Raw genomic sequence first — 16,233 nt, 5'->3', positions numbered from 1 at the left:
TCAACTTGTTCTTAAATGTCAATTAATTCAACACGAACTATTTTGCAAGTTCCTTCACCCATCTTGGTTTCAACTTCTCCACTAAAATGAGACGGTTGTAATACTGGGTTGGCCAAAAAGTTTGTTTGGGTTTTTCTGTAACATTTTACAGAAAACCCATACGAACTTTTTGGCCAACCCAATAACTCATGATTTACTCCAACCATGAAAGCTTCTGAGCTACACAAGTATCGCCTGTGTATACAGGCGTCTCTTGCACTCTTTCACCACTAGGTGACGTTCCAACATTGGTAAGAAAAGAGGCTGACAGTTTTCACAAGCCTTAGCAAGGCAATCACTGATCAAGAATGATTAAAGGTAAGAAATTTTATATAGTTTTTTTTTTAGTACCAATGGAAATACTAATAAGAGAAAGTAGGAGTTGCCTATAATAGAACTTCTATTTCATGTGTCTCAATGGAAAAATAAGACATGGCAATACACATAAAACATATGATAATGGGAGGGAAAGGCAGGTATATTATTCCCTTTATAAAGATTACTGCCAAATTCACAATCATCTGAAACTAGAATTTAGGGACCTTACAATGCTGTAGAACCAGGGAGGGGGAAAACAGTAAAAATTAAAGAGCACATGATCCTATTAGAAAACAAGATGAGGTAAAGTATGAAATTACGTGATAAAACATTATTTGCCTATTAAATTGGCACACACACACAAAAAAAGAGCACCTTTATACACTGCTGTTAAGAGTGCATCTGTACTAGCTTTTTGGAAAACCAACTGACAGTATACAAAAATTTAAACTTCCTACATACTTTGATCCAACAATCCCAACTAGAAATCCATGTCACATGTACCTATACATGTATGTTACTACTAACAGTTTCTTCAAATTCCTCTCTGCATTGTTAGACTTATGAAATAGACTATAAATGTTTTGTGCTTTTTTTTTTCTTTAGGGGTGAAAGTGGGTACCTACAAACAAACAAGCCTAGCTGAAACAAATGAGAGTATTTCAAAACACGCACTAAAGAAATTGTGTGCCATGGGCATTTAATACAATAGGAACTGACAAATCAAGAGTTCTAGTAACAGGGTCCAGTGGTTAAGAATTCACCTTCCAATGCAGGGGACACGGGTTTCGATCCCTGGTCAACCCTGGTCGGGGAACTAAGATCCCACATGCCGCAGGGCAACTAAGCCCACGAGCCACAACTAGAGAGCCCATGTGCCACAACTACCGAGCCCGTGCGCTCTGGAGGCTACGTGCCACAACGAAAAGCCCGTGCACCGCAACGAAGATCCCGTGTGCCGCAACTAAGACCCAACGCAGCCTAATTAATTAATTTATTTATTTTAAAAAAGAGTTCTAATAACAACTGTATAAATAAACCAAATTGTTTGTTTGTGCCTAAGTCCCCAAACTAAAAGTTACACTTTTAGGGGTAAGGGATTAAGAGGTACAAATTATTACGTATAAAGTAAGTTACAAGGGTATACTGTATAACATGGGGAATATAGCCAATATTTTATAATAACTATAAATGAAGTATAATCACTATATTGAATCACCATATTGTACATCTGTAACACATAATATTGTACATCAACTATATTTCAACTAAAAAAAAGTTACACTTTTCAGAGGTAAAGTAAGGGTTCTTGTTAAGCAATATATATGTGAATGTTTCTTCCATTTTAATGCAAATTAGTGACTATTTCTTCTAAAATGTAATGCTATTAATCCAATCCCTAATAACTTGTTTGACATTTCAATCAGCAATTTAAAAGATGGTCTTTGAAATTTAAACATTCATTAATTCTAAGACTCGTATTTTCCACATTTTAGCATAGTTAAAATCGGGATATAACTTATAGATGAAATCTTACTGCTGCAGTTGACAGGTAACCGTGGTGACGCAGTGATCAATGCATGCACACACTCAAAGTTGGTGTCAACTGGTTATAGCATTGTCATTTCAGTTGAGTAAAGTGCATTATTGGCAGTACAATGCTGAGTTTAAATTGATTATTAAAAATATTCAAAAAGATTACACTGTAGTTGCATACTGAAACAAGAAGTAATCATTTGCACAGAAAAGTATCAAAATAGAGCAGGAGAGTGGAAAGGAAGAACTAGGATCAGAAGGGGTGGGGGGATAGGGAAAGGTAGAGAAGGAAAAAGGAAGAACAGAAGAACTTTCCGGAGAATTATACTTCTAAATCTTCAGTATGTTAAGGAGTCACACATAGACTACAGATATGTTCATTTTTCTTATAACAACAAACTCCAAAATAATTTTTCTTCACTAACTCAGCATATGTCACTTCAGGATTATTGTATTATGCTTACAAGAAAACAAAATTATGTCACTTCAGGATTATTGTATTATGCTTACAAGAAAACAAAATTAGTTTTACTCATGATCTATACTACAGTATGGTTCACATTTCATTTTTCCAAACATTATAAAGGCTCAACCTCAAAGAAGCACAAAATCACCAGGAAACCATTCTGTACAAAAAGTACAATCCTGCAAATTTCCACTTACAACTGATAGGCACTTGGATCAACTTTTTTCAATTATGTGAATTTTTTTCCACTTTACTCCTTTTCCCCAATTTGAAACCTACTCATGCTGATTCAGCACAGAAAGGAAGTATAAAGGCCTTAACATTTCCATTCAGCAAATATTTCAATAATACAGAACTTTAAGTTACTACTGAAGAGGATAACGGCCTTACTCATGGTACAACCATCACAGAAATCTAAACTTCCTCATCTCCTACGGTCATTCTATAATCCACTATTCAGGATTAAAAAAAAAAAAAATCAATGTATTTGGGTACTATGTCAACCGTAATAATAGTGACTGACATTTGAAAAGGGATTTTTAGTTTACAAAATATTATCATTTACCAGTTTTCAATCAATACTGTCTTTTAAAAACAGGAAAAAAAAAAATCTTCACTTAACTAAGATTAGCATTTTTCACCTTCCCTAGAAAGTCAAGCACAGGGTGACTTTATACCGAAAAGCCTTGCCAACAAATTAATGTAGACAGCACCATCCATTTTCCAAAACTTCATTTGAAAGCAGCGTGTACTTGAAATACACGCTTTCATACGGAAAACAGCGTAGGTTCCTAAGACAGCCCGCAAATGACCTTTTTACCTCTCACAATGCTGCTGATCTACTTCATATTATACTAGACTGGGTGTTGAGGCAGGCAGCCTGGTTACCAAGCCTCTACCTCCTCTGTCCACTTCTTATTAATATTCCCCAAGCCTCTACTTCCTCTGCCTACTTCTTAACTATTAATTCCTCCATGCTTCTCTCTCTGTAACAATATCATGGGCAAAGGGTGGCACCACTGGCCCATCTAGAGTGGCAACCACCAATCAGTATTGTCAGCACTGCTCTCTCAGGAGCTCCAGACCCACGGATTCAAACATCTACAGTCCACACCTTATCTTTGATAAAGGTGGCAGGAATGTACAGTGGAGAAAGGACAGCCTCTTCAATAAATGGTGCTGGGAAAACTGGACAGGTACATGTAAAAGTATGAGATTAGATCACTCCCTAACACCATACACAAAAATAAGATCAAAATGGATTAAAGACCTAAATGTAAGGCCAGAAACTATCAAACTCTTAGAGGAAAACATAGGCAAAACACTCTATGACATAAATCACAGCAAGATCCTTTCTGACCCACCTCCTAGAGTAATGGAAATAAAGACAAAAATAAACAAATGGGACCTAATGAAACTTCAAAGCTTTTGCACAGCAAAGGAAACCATAATCAAGACCAAAAGACAACCCTCAGAATGGGAGAAAATATTTGCAAATGAAGCAACTGACAAAGGATTAATCTCCAAAATTTACAAGCAGCTCATGCAGCTCAATAACAAAAAAACAAACAACCCAATCCAAAAATGGGCAGAAGACCTAAATAGACATTTCTCCAAAGAAGATATACAGATTGCCAACAAACACATGAAAGAATGCTCAACATCATTAATCATTAGAGAAATGCAAATCAAAACTACAATGAGATATCATCTCACACCAGTCAGAATGGCCATCATCAAAAAATCTAGAAACAATAAATGCTGGAGAGGGTGTGGAGAAAAGGGAACACTCTTGCACTGCTGGTGGGAATGTGAATTGGTTCAGCCACTATGGAGAACAGTATGGAGGTTCCTTAAAAAACTACAAATAGAATTACCATATGACCCAGCAATCCCACTACTGGGCATATACCCTGAGAAAACCAAAATTCAAAAAGAGTCATGTACCAAAATGTTCATTGCAGCTCTATTTACAATAGCCCGGAGATGGAAACAACCTAAGCGCCCATCACCGGATGAATGGATAAAGAAGATGTGGCACATATATACAATGGAATATTACTCAGCCTTAAAAAGAAATGAAATTGAGCTATTTGTAATGAGATGGATAGACCTAGAGTCTGTCATACAGAGTGAAGTAAGTCAGAAAGAAAAAGACAAATACCGTATGCTAACACATATATATGGAATTTAAGGAAAAAAAAAATGTCATGAAGAGCCTAGGGGTAAGACAGGAATAAAGACGCAGACCTACTGGAGAACGGACTTGAGGATATGGGGAGGGGGAAGGGTGAGCTTTGATAGGGCGAGAGAGAGTCATGGACATATACACACTAACAAACGTAGTAAGGTAGACAGCTACGGGGGAGCAGCCGCAAGGCACAGGGATATTAGCTCGGTGCTTTGTGACAGCCTGGAGGGGAGGGATAGGGAGAGTGGGAGGGAGGGAGACGCAAGAGGGAAGAGATATGGGAACATATGTATAACTGATTCACTTTGTTATAAAGCAGAAACTAACACACCATTGTAAAGCAATTATACCCCAATAAAGATGTTTAAAAAAAAAAAAAAAACATCTACAGTCCATGTTTGCAGACAGCTAAATTCAAATGGCTTGTTTCAACTTTCTTCCAAAAACCTGCCCTCTCACCTGCTGCTGCCACTACCAATTCCCTCTACTCCTTTAACGAATAGGACTTGCCTAAAAAGCCATGCTAGGAAATGGGAAGTCATCCTAGACTCCTTCCTATCCCACACCTTCTACATCCATCTGGGCACTAAGTCTTATCATTCCTGCCTTTCTCAAACCCATCTCACCCCACCCTATCTGCACTGGCATGCCTCACCTTGGGTCCTGATCCCCTCTCCAGTCTCCCTCATTCTAATCAATATACGAACCTGATGTGATCGTTTCTCTCTGCTTAAAATTTCAAGGGCTTCCTACTGTCTGCAGCAGCATTTCCCAACTGGTACAAGTCCCTCCAAAATTTTTTTTTTTTTTTGTGGCGGTACGTGGGCCTCTCACCGCTGTGGCCTCTCCCGCCGCGGAGCACAGGCCCCAGACGCGCAGGCCCAGCAGCCATGGCTCACGAGCCCAGCCGCTCCGCGGCATGTGGGATCCTCCTGGACCGGGGCACGAACCCGCGTCCCCTGCATCAGCAGGCGGACTCCCGACCACTGCGTCACCAGGGAAGCCCCAAAATAAAAAAATTTTAAAGGCACTGACTGCTCATATAAATTGAAGAAAAGTACTGCATTAAACAAAGTTAAGTAGCCCTCTTGCCAGCAAGACTTTGGAAAGTCTTACAACACACGATACTATTATGTGTTTGCCTACCATGGGAAACTGGGGCAAAAGAGAGACCCAATTGGGCTCCAAGGACAAAGTCACAACTAATTGGGAGACATAAAATCCTTCAGAACCTGGCCCTGCCTAGTTGTCAACATCACCTTCCATTCATCAATGGTTATTATTCACCTCCTACAAACCTTACATCCCATCTATACAGAACACAACTTGCTGTTCCTCAAAGAGCCCTACTGATTCCTGATTCCATTCTTTTATATACATCGTTCCTTCTGCTAAGAATGCCGTTCCCTAACTTAGGCTGGCTGAAGAGCTCCTGTGAGTCCTTCCAGCCCCTGGTCAGTTATTTTCTCTACTAAGCTTTGATTGTCCCTTCCACCCCGCAGCAGACTTGTCCCACCTCTGTCGCTCCTCTACACGTGTCAGAGCAGTCAGCACTTGTCTCACAATATTGGGCTTACAGACTAAAAACAGACTTAAAGTTGGGAAGCAGGCCAGCACCCAGCAACATAGCTGACTGAATCAGACAGGGCAAGACAGGAGGTGTGAGGAAGGGGTAAAATCTTTCCTTTTTCTGGGCAAAATTTCACAACAAAGTAAATTTTGTTTTTGCCCCACTCCCACATCTCATCCCTATGCCCCTTTCCCTTTCCTGACTCTCCCAATACCCTCTCTCCAGGTCCTTAGTGACCTCACCTAACTCTATACAACCGCCGCCACAAGACTATGCTCATCAGTATCAACTACTTCCTCGTCCAGTTCATCAAGAGTTATTCTGTTCAGAAGTTCATACACAAATGGGTTACAGCTTCTCAAAGCTGGCAAATCTAAGATGAATCTCTAGGCAACAATTTATTTATTTACTTATTTATTTTGGACTGCACCATGAGGCATGCAGGATCTTAGTTCCCTGACCAGGGGATTGAACCCGTGCCCCCCTGCAGTGGAAGCGTGGAGTCCTAACCACTGGACAGCCAGGGAAGTCCCCAAAATATTTTTTCTTTAAGCATGAAGGAGATACAGGGAGTGGGCATTACAGTTCTACCACTCAGAGAGGCTGGCCCATAAAAATCTGGGAGTCCTCCTGACTGCGTCTCCCTGCTTCCCAGGAGCAGCAGTGGGCACTACTAGCAGAGACAGATGGAGTTGGTGCTATGGCAATCCTACGGATCACCCATTCTTTTTGGGTTGAAAAGTTTTATTTGCTTTAGAGACCAGTGATGGTCAGTTTTTCATTATTATGGACAGAAAGTCTCACCAACACGGTCACCGATGAACTCAAAACAGTGCCTCTAGGGCTTCCCTGGTGGCGCAGTGGTTGAGAGTCCACCTGCCAATGCAGGGGACACAGATTTGTGCCCCGGTACGGGAAGATCCCACATGCCGCGGAGCGGCTGGGCCCGTGAGCCGTGGCCGCTGAGCCTGCGCGTCCGGAGCCTGTGCTCCGCAACGCGAGAAGCCACAACAGTGAGAGGCCGGCGTATCGCAAAAACAAACAAACAAAAAAGCAAAACAAAAAAAAAACAATGCCTCTATTCTAACCAAGTAATATCTTAAAATCCAACCCTAGACCATTGTTTGATTTAGGAAAAGGCAAATTAATTGAGAAAACCAAGATGTTGCCCAAGTATCCTTAATATTTCAAAATAAATCTGTAATTATTAAATTAGCATTCTAGAAAGAATCAGTATGGTTTATCACTACTTCCTATTTCATAAAAAATCATTTGTTACAATGTCATTGTCTACACGTGCCAAGTACGTGCTAAATGTTGGAGATTACAAAGATTAAATTTCTAACCTCAAGAAGCCAAACCTAGGCTAGACAAGTAAACAAACCTATCAAAGCAGTTGCACACTGCAGTAAAGTAAGTATCATGCGAGCATTGGGAGCACGGAGAGGCACAGGGAGGGAGGAAGAGGCAGGCAAGGGACAAAAGAGTCTTCAGAGAAAGAACTCTCCCTTGATCTAAGACCTGACGGGTGTGAAGTTCGTCAAGCAAACAAGCAGTAAAAAGGGGAAATAAGAGAGAGATGGAATCCAAGTAGAGGAATTATCATATGCAGAAGTGCTAAGGTGAGAAATCCCAGAAAATGTCAGGAATACAAGTTACTTGAACTAGCTGGAGCACAGGATGGCCTCTGGGGAATGGCTGAAAATGGAGCTAAAAAGATGGAACAGAATCAAGTTATGATGAAAGACCTTGTTTGACAAAGATATGGATTAACTTGTACGTGATGGAGATTCTGAACTTTTCTCAACTGAAAGAGACCCAAGGACGTGCCAAGGGGCCACATTCCCAAAGAATACAATGTGAATGGCGGGCAAAGCAGCAGTTCCGTGTTCCCTTGCTAGACTGTTTACCTCCAAGAAGGCAGAACTCACTCATCAACATATACCCAGCATCTAGCCCTGTGCTTGGCACAGACAGGAACTAAAAAAGTATCCAATAGTTAGATGTGCCAACACAATCTTAGGGCTCAACTAAGAGGCCCTAACCCAGCCTCCTTCCTTACTGCCTATAAAACTCACAACTCTTACACACTACAACAATTGGTAATTGCCACAACTTTTAAAGTAACATGGGGAAAGGTAAGGGCTGCACCAGAGATTAGAAAGGATTTTGAGAAAACACACATTAAGATGTTTTTGAACCTGACAAAATTAAGCAGTTTTTCTACTCTTCTCACCAAAAACTGAACAGAAAACAACTGTAGATTAGCTCAAAATTATTCAACAACTAACTCTAAGACAGTGGTGATAACTATAAAAAGTATATTTTTATATAGGACCCATGGAATAAAAATCTATTTTAACTAACAATTTGCTAGACTAGTCTTTCAAATAATTAAGTGCTACTCAGGTTACTTGCCTGCAGTACTTTACATTTCACTTAGTAAACTGAATTATATTATGATAATTAGCATGTAAGTAAGAACTCCATCTCAGGTGCTTGGGAAAACAATAAGGAAAAAATATTTGGTCTACAAAGAACCAGTGACTACATCTAATCAATCCAAAGGCCAGAGAAGTAAAACAAAATTTCAAGACTTCTTTTTAAAGAAAAGATGTAGACACATTTCACTAACCAGAATCTCTAAATGAAAATAAGGGAAAATAGGGCTTCCCTGGTGGCGCAGTGGTTGAGAGTCCACCTGCCAATGCAGGGGACACGGGTTTGTGCCCCGGTATGGGAAGATCCCACATGCCGCGGAGCGGTTGGGCCCGTGAGCCATGGCCGCTGAGCCTGCGCGTCCGGAGCCCATGCTCCGCAACGGGAGAGGCAACAACAGTGAGAGGCCCGCATACTGCAAAAAAAAAAAAAAGGAAACATAAAATCCTATTAAATAAACATATTTTTAAATTTTATAATGCAGCCAGGGAGAGAGACAACAGGTAACATTAACACAGAGGATGGGGGAAAAAGAGACTGCAAACACACCCAGAAACATCAAGATAAAAATATACATCAAATGTACATTAGAGACCCATGAAATTAACATCTTGAGCTTTATAGGATGTCACTACCAAAGATGCAAAATCATGGTATTTTTGCTATAAAAGCCTGAATTAAACAGTATGTCATTATTGCCTGCTGCTCCAGTTGAGAAAAAGCAATCCTCAATCACAACCCACACACACTCTCACGACACACAGATACACACAGGAGTGTGACTTGTTTTGAATATGTTAAATGTTATTAAACTAATAAATAATAGTAATTTACCAATTACTGAGCCTCTTATCCTCACAATTCTCTATGTTTTATTACCTCCATTCAGCCAATGAAGAAGCTAAATAGGGTTAAGGGACTACAGAGCTAGTAAGTGATGAGGCTAGAATTCAAAATCACTTGTATATGGCTCTGAGGCCACATTTTAACCAATACACATGCCCTCTCCCAGGGCATATGACTGTTAAATCTTTAGTCACCATAACATTTCTTTAACGACTGGCGTTTTCTTACTGTGCTATCCCCAGAATGATATTTAAGTTCAAATACTTTAAATTTCATGGAAAACATTAACTTACAGAGTTGTTTTTAAATAAGGCAAATCTTGCTAGCAGTAAGGAGACATTAACTCTTAAAAACACTGATAGTCAGGGCTTCCCTGGTGGCGCAGTGGTTAAGAATCCACCTGCCAAGGCAGGGTACACGGGTTTGAGCCCTGGTCCAGGAAGATCCCACATGTCACGAAGCAACTAAGCCCATGTGCCACAACTACTGGAGCCCGCACACCTAGAGCCCGTGCTCCACAACAAGAGAAGCCACCACAATGAGAAGCCTGCACACCGCAACTAGAGAAAGCCGGCGAGCAGCAACAAAGACACAACACAGCCAAAACAAAATAAACAAAACAAACAAACAAAAACAAAAAACACTGATAGTAGCTGAATATCCATCTAGAATTATAAAAAGTACCAACAGTGCCCCAAAAATCCCAACTTTATTACTTAGCCCTTTAATTATGCTAGGTTTTTTGTGTGGTATAGAACACCCAGTATAACCCTAAGAAATAGCAGATTTTCCTAAACACCTAATTTCTTTCTCCATTATTCACACTGTGGAATCACATTACATATGGATTTAATTACAATTCAACTATCTGTGCTGCAAGAAAAAAGAAAAACAAGAGAGAAAAATACTCTAAATAATGGTGGCAGGACGCTTGCCCTTACATCCTTGTCCCAGAGTGAGCATGCAACGCAGACTAAATCTGGTGTTCCTTGGTCAATCCAAAGCACATAACCGATTATGATTCCAGAAAAAAGTAACCTATACTAATAGCTGAAGAAAAAACTACCTGTGAGAATTGAAAAACCATATGTCAGTTAACCAGTTTTCAAACTGGTGGCCTTCCTAAATGACTTTTTCATGGGTAATTTTGACTTCACAGGATTTTTATCTTAAATGAGAATGCAGGCCCAAAGCCCCTACATAAAAGGGGATTTCATTTTACTCAGCTGTTTAGATCAGAAAGAATTAGGAACCAAAATACTTGTCTTTTATATATCAAAGTAAGTTACTAACATATTTTTCATCCTACTTTACAAATAGGAAAAATAGAGCAATAGGGATGCTGTAAAGAAGCCATGCTAGACACATGTGGGAGCTGTTCCATGACTTATTTTAAAATAAACTAAAAATGTAATAGAAGTCTGTCAAGTGATCCAAATCAATCCTTTAAAGTTGGTTCTCAATAAGAAAAAAAAAAAAACACCCCACAAAACATACATTGAGTTTTGAGATGTGCCATTACTACAGAGTACAAACTAAAGACAAGGGTGAAAAGAACACCCAACTAATAGGAAGCTTCTCCTTTACCAACATGCTGTCACTTACCTCTCCAGACATCAGTTTCCTTTCCCATAAAAAGAAGGGGCTAGTCTAAATAACCTACAACCACTCAGCATTATTATTTTCCAATCTCATACCTCCTTATTTCAATGTCCAACTCATAAATTCCTTTGTGAAAAAAATGAAAAAACAACAAAAAAACAGGAGTCAATCTAGCTTGCTATCACTGAGGCAGACCTGTCTTTCACCTCATCACCCAACAACAGATATAAATAAATTTTATTAATAATTTCTGAGAAAGATTATATAGATATCAGCGTGTTCCACATCATGTAATCAAGAAATTCTACTTTACAGTTAACTCAGCTTTCCTGGAAATTATGCTTCTAATCTAACTAGTATCTGAGTGTCATTGGAGATATATATATATATTTTTTTTGGCCACGCTGTGCTGCTTGTGGGATCTTAGTTCCCCGACCAGGGATCGAACCCGGGCCCCGGGCAGTAGAAGCTCAGAGTCCTAACCACTGGACCTCCAGGGAATTCCCTCAATGGGTTATTTAAAAGCAAGATCCACAGCGAGTAAGTGAAAGAGTCAACAGGAGAGAAATTTTGATTAAGAGATTAATTACAAAAAAAAAAGATTAATTACAACTCACTTCATTCATCCCATCTTACATACAAAAAAACAGACTTCAAACACAGGGTACTACTTTCTTCCTGCATTCCCAGCTCATACTAGCATTAGTGGCCTTTGGTGATAGATAAGATAAAAGATGCATTTTCACCTGTAACTTCAAAGATACATGCCTCTGAGAAGCTCCCTTTTCATAAATCTACGTGGACCCTTCCCTTGGGGAGACACATACATAAGGTACATAAGTCCTTTTTTAATTTGGACAGTCTCCAAGTTTGCTATTTGAGTTAATATTTTACAATCTCAGACCTAGCAAAGGCCCCAATACAAGCCTGTGGGTTGAAGATATTACGAGGCCTGGTGTTGGGATAGCTCTCTGGAAACTCTTCAGCAATCCTCATCCTCAACTTTCCTCTGTCTCAGATATTCGATTATTTGGACAACTCTCCCTTTCCTTCATTCCACTTTTCTCCCTTCTTACTGAGGACCAAAAAATCATTTTCAACTCACCATTGTAACAGTGATCGTTTTTTCCAGTTACCATTTATTCATAACATTTCACATTACCTCTATTTTTAATCTTACTAATATGTTTTTAACTCAATTTTTATAATTACTAGTTACCATTAACTTCAGGACATTCTACCTTGTAACTGATACATACTTTTCTCCAGATTAAATAAGCCTAGAACCTTTTACTTTTTAACCTAAATCTTAAAATATGTAGCCCAATCCTGATCCTCTCTCATTTCTCTACTCTCAAAATATGAAGATCAACAACATTAAAGTAAGACTGTAATGATAATTTCCTTGCTTCTTGCTTGTTACCTGGACTAGTTAAGTGGGTTAATTAGAATACGGTTTTGATGACTACAGATTTACTCTCTCCAACAGGCCAGTTGGCTTCATTTCACACAGAAAAACTATGTTCTAAAACCAAAGACTAAATCCCATCAGCTAACTCTTGGATCCAGGTTTAACCAGATGAGCTATACAGCACATTCAGAACACATTCCATCACTGGAACAAACCTTCTGGTTATGTATCAGGTAGACGTCAGACACTAGATTATCTTCCTTTAGCATACCACTGTGAGTTGTTTTAAGAATGTTGTCCAGTTAGTGATAAGCTGCTAACTCCTATTCAACTTAGGGTCTGTTCACAAGGTCCCCTGCTTAGGTTACCCAGTATACCAGTGAACAAAAGCCAGCTTTAGATGAACCAAGTAATCAATATCATTTTGAAATTCTACTTCTGTCTTCTAAGATTTTAGAAACTACAACCACCACCTCATTGTCATTCACAAGCATGAAGTTCCTATTTCCACCATCACCTAGACCAGTGGGAAAAAATACAAAAACTAAAGACAAAACTCCACAGCATGCCCCATTATCATTCATCATTGCCCATTTCCTAGGACTGCTATCCATTTCAGCAATAAAGTATATTCACATTTAAAACCTTATATTCACAGTGGTTACAAAACCACCATGCTAAACAAGCACAGCCCTGATTCAGTATATGGAATGGAAGGGGGAAAGGAATATTTACTATGTGCCAGGAAGAGTGCTCCTTTCCTTACAAATGCTCTCAGCTAATCCTCAAAACTCTCTGATGTAAGTACTAGTACTCTCCTTTGTTAATTAAAAAAAAAAAAGAAGAAAGAAAAAGCAGAACAGGGAAGTTAAGCAACAGTATAAGGGACTTTCAACACAGCCAGAATCCTAGCTCTATGTTACTGTATGTGACGTAGAGGTTTCTATTTCTAGGTTTACCGGATTAGCTGCATGTGACTTTGAGCAACTTAACATCTCTGAACCTCAGTTTCCCCATCTGTAAAATGGGGTTTAAATGAGACAATTCACATCATGTTTAATTCAAAGCATAGTATACAGTAAGCTTACTCAATAACCATCAGCATTGGTCAAAGTCAATAGCTAGTTAAGAAAGTCAGATCAAACTCAGGTCTGATTCCCAAGTTCATGCTTCTTCTACTACAATATTCTGTAGCTGCAAACACACATTATTATCCACATAAGAATCCATACTCGGAATATAACAGATGGGAAACTGATGTTACCTAAATGAAATAACTATTTAGGGCTAACTAAACCAACAGAAGGATTTTAGCTCTAATAACTAATAAGCAGAACCAAGTAGAAAACTCATCAGAAAATACTGTTTAGACATTCAGGTTATAGAGTTTTGTTTTAACTACTGTGAAACTGTTTTCCTATCTATATAGGAATTTATCCTATTTATCTCAAATCAGTTGTAAATTAAAACTTTAACAACCAAAGCTACCCCAAATAAAGCTTCCTGGTCAGCCTGGACGAAGAACTCTGCCCTCTTACTACATAATTTGAACACAGAGTCGAAGTGAAGCCTGTCAACTTTATTGCTACTTAATATTTTTATTTTTTTATAATTGTACTACTTAGGAAGTAACGCAACCAACCAATGTCAACGTTCTTCCTATCCAATCCCCTGACCAAAAACAGGCTTTGCTGTTCTAATAATGTTCAAAAATCTCACTTAGCCGTCCCATCCTCATATGCTTTAATGGTGGATAATGCAAAAGCAAGGGTAGCAGCAAAAGTAAACTTTCTTAACAATTATTAATAATAGGCTTACTATTTCAAGCAACTTCCAGGAACTGACTTTCCTTAAAAAAGGGTCGCTAAACCAGAATGGGATGCCCGCATACATTTATTTTGGCAACTGTAGCCTATTCAGCAAAGCAACAATCCTCCTAAGAAAAGAATACCACATATATTCCAGTGAAACAAAATTAATAAATGTGCCTTGGTACTAAAAGGCTGAATTCTAAGCAAAGGTAGAGCTTTTTTTTTTTTTTTTTTTTTGTGGTACGCGGGCCTCTCACTGTTGTGGCCTCTCCTGTTGAGGAGCACAGGCTCCGGACGCGCAGGCTCAGCGGCCACAGCTCACGGGCCCAGCTGCTCCACAGCATGTGGGATCTTCCCGGACCGGGGCACGAGCCCGTGTCCCCTGCATCGGCAGGCGTACTCTCAACCACTGCGCCACCAGGGAAGCCCGGTAGAGCATTTTTAACTAAGTAATCGCCCTTCAAAAGACAATCAAATCAGAACACCTTCACTTTAGCAACAAAGTCTTTAGAAAAGTATTCATTTTGCAATTATCTTAAACGTCCCTGCATTTCTTAGATTTTTAAAAAATTCTAACTTCCTGATTCATAGATCTAAAATAGCCATTACATACATAAACGTTCTACTCATTTCGTTTGGGATCATGTAGGAAACATAGGTTTCTGTTTCTAGGTTTACAACTCCATACCCATTCATTTTGCACTAATGTAACCATTCAATATAGCTCTAAAACACTGATGAAAAAGTAGTTAATTATCTGAGTGATTCATACCTCCTATGTCCAGACACCAAGATCCAAGGATGTTTCTGTCAGATCTGTGGGAAGAGGAAATGATAAACACCTGTCACAAAAGCTTTCCAAACTGGGAAGCTCTGAATTACTACTGTCAATCCCCAGTCAGATTCCCTCCGCTCCCCCCCCCCCCGCCCCCCGCAAAAAAAAAAGAGGTCACATATCCACCAGAACCTAACTTTGCGAATGATGTGGGGAGAAGCAAAGGCTCTAAAGAGAGCGGCCATGGAGGTACTGGAGAAAGGGCCCCGGGTTTTTCTAGAGTCAAAGTGAGAGGCCTTAAGCAAGTCGTAAGTCACTTTTCCTCTCTGGGCCTCACTTAGCTTAATGCGGTGACTGGCCAGGAGCTCCACTACTCCGTGGCTAAGGACGAAATGAAGATTCCTCAGTCAGCACCCGCACAAACCCATCAAGCACCCTGCCAATACCCCTACCTTCGATCTCACCATCTCCCGTACTTTCTGAAAGGGCTGGACCACCATCTCACTCTCAAACCCAACACACTCGCCTTCCCCTCAAAGCGGCGTGTCCCAACCAGGCCTTCACACCCACAACGTGGTGCCCTCCTCCGCGCCTCACCTGTCCCAGACAGACATTCCGCAGTCTTAACGCTCCTCTCCCCACACCACACACACCTTCCCCGAGAAGTGATGCCCAATTCCGGCTCCAGGAGGCCGACCACGAGCTCACCTGGTACCCGCCACCCCCGACAACACCATTCACCTCCTCCAACCTCCCACCGGCTCCACGCCCTGCTCACCCAGCCCTCCGACGCCTCGGGGAAGCTGGGGCCACTCACCCGGCACCGCCGCGCCGTCTCCTCGGCGGCCTCCCAGCCGCAGCAGCCGAGGAGCCGCGCAGGGCCGGGGCCCACCGCTGTCGCCGCCGCCGCCGCCTCGCCTCAGCCCAGCCCCATCGCCCTCGGCCGGCGCTGGCGGCCGCGGGTCGCTCGAGCTCGAGGCGCCGCCGCCGCCGCACGCTGCGGCTCGGGGTGAAGGGAGGGAGGAGCCGCGGCGGGGCCCGGGCCGAGGCGGGCGCAGGAGCGTCCGCGCTCTCCTCCTCTGCGCCCGCGGCGGCGGCGTGTAGCCGGAGCAGGGCGAGAACAAGGGCGGGCAGCAGGGGGAGGTAGGCAGGGGAGGGGGGCGTTCTGCACTCCGAAACGGCCTTCCGCCGCCACCGACGTAGCGAACCCCCCCTCCCCTCCGCGGTGG

At 41.1% G+C, this 16,233-nt stretch overlaps 1 protein-coding gene across 6 annotated transcripts in view; it reads right to left on the bottom strand.

The window, feature by feature from the left end:
* ATP13A3 (ATPase 13A3) overlaps window positions 1-15,967 on the bottom strand; it is an 82,052-nt gene extending 66,085 nt beyond the window's left edge. For all 6 annotated transcript variants that reach the window (XM_029214383.1, XM_029214381.1, XM_029214382.1 and 3 more), the window contains exons 1-2: window positions 15,822-15,967; window positions 15,002-15,045 (exon numbers count right to left, since the gene is read on the bottom strand). The gene's annotated coding sequence lies outside the window, so the exon portion shown is untranslated. The remainder of the gene's footprint in view (window positions 1-15,001; window positions 15,046-15,821) is intronic.
* Window positions 15,968-16,233: the final 266 nt, after the last annotated feature.

Source organism: Monodon monoceros, unplaced genomic scaffold (genome assembly GCF_005190385.1).
Source record: "Monodon monoceros isolate NGI ecotype Baffin Bay Population unplaced genomic scaffold, NGI_Narwhal_1 Super_Scaffold_11, whole genome shotgun sequence".
NCBI classification, from domain to species: Eukaryota; Metazoa; Chordata; class Mammalia; order Artiodactyla; family Monodontidae; genus Monodon; species Monodon monoceros.
Note: the sequence above shows the minus strand (reverse complement) of the source record. Positions and strands in the feature narration are given on the sequence as shown.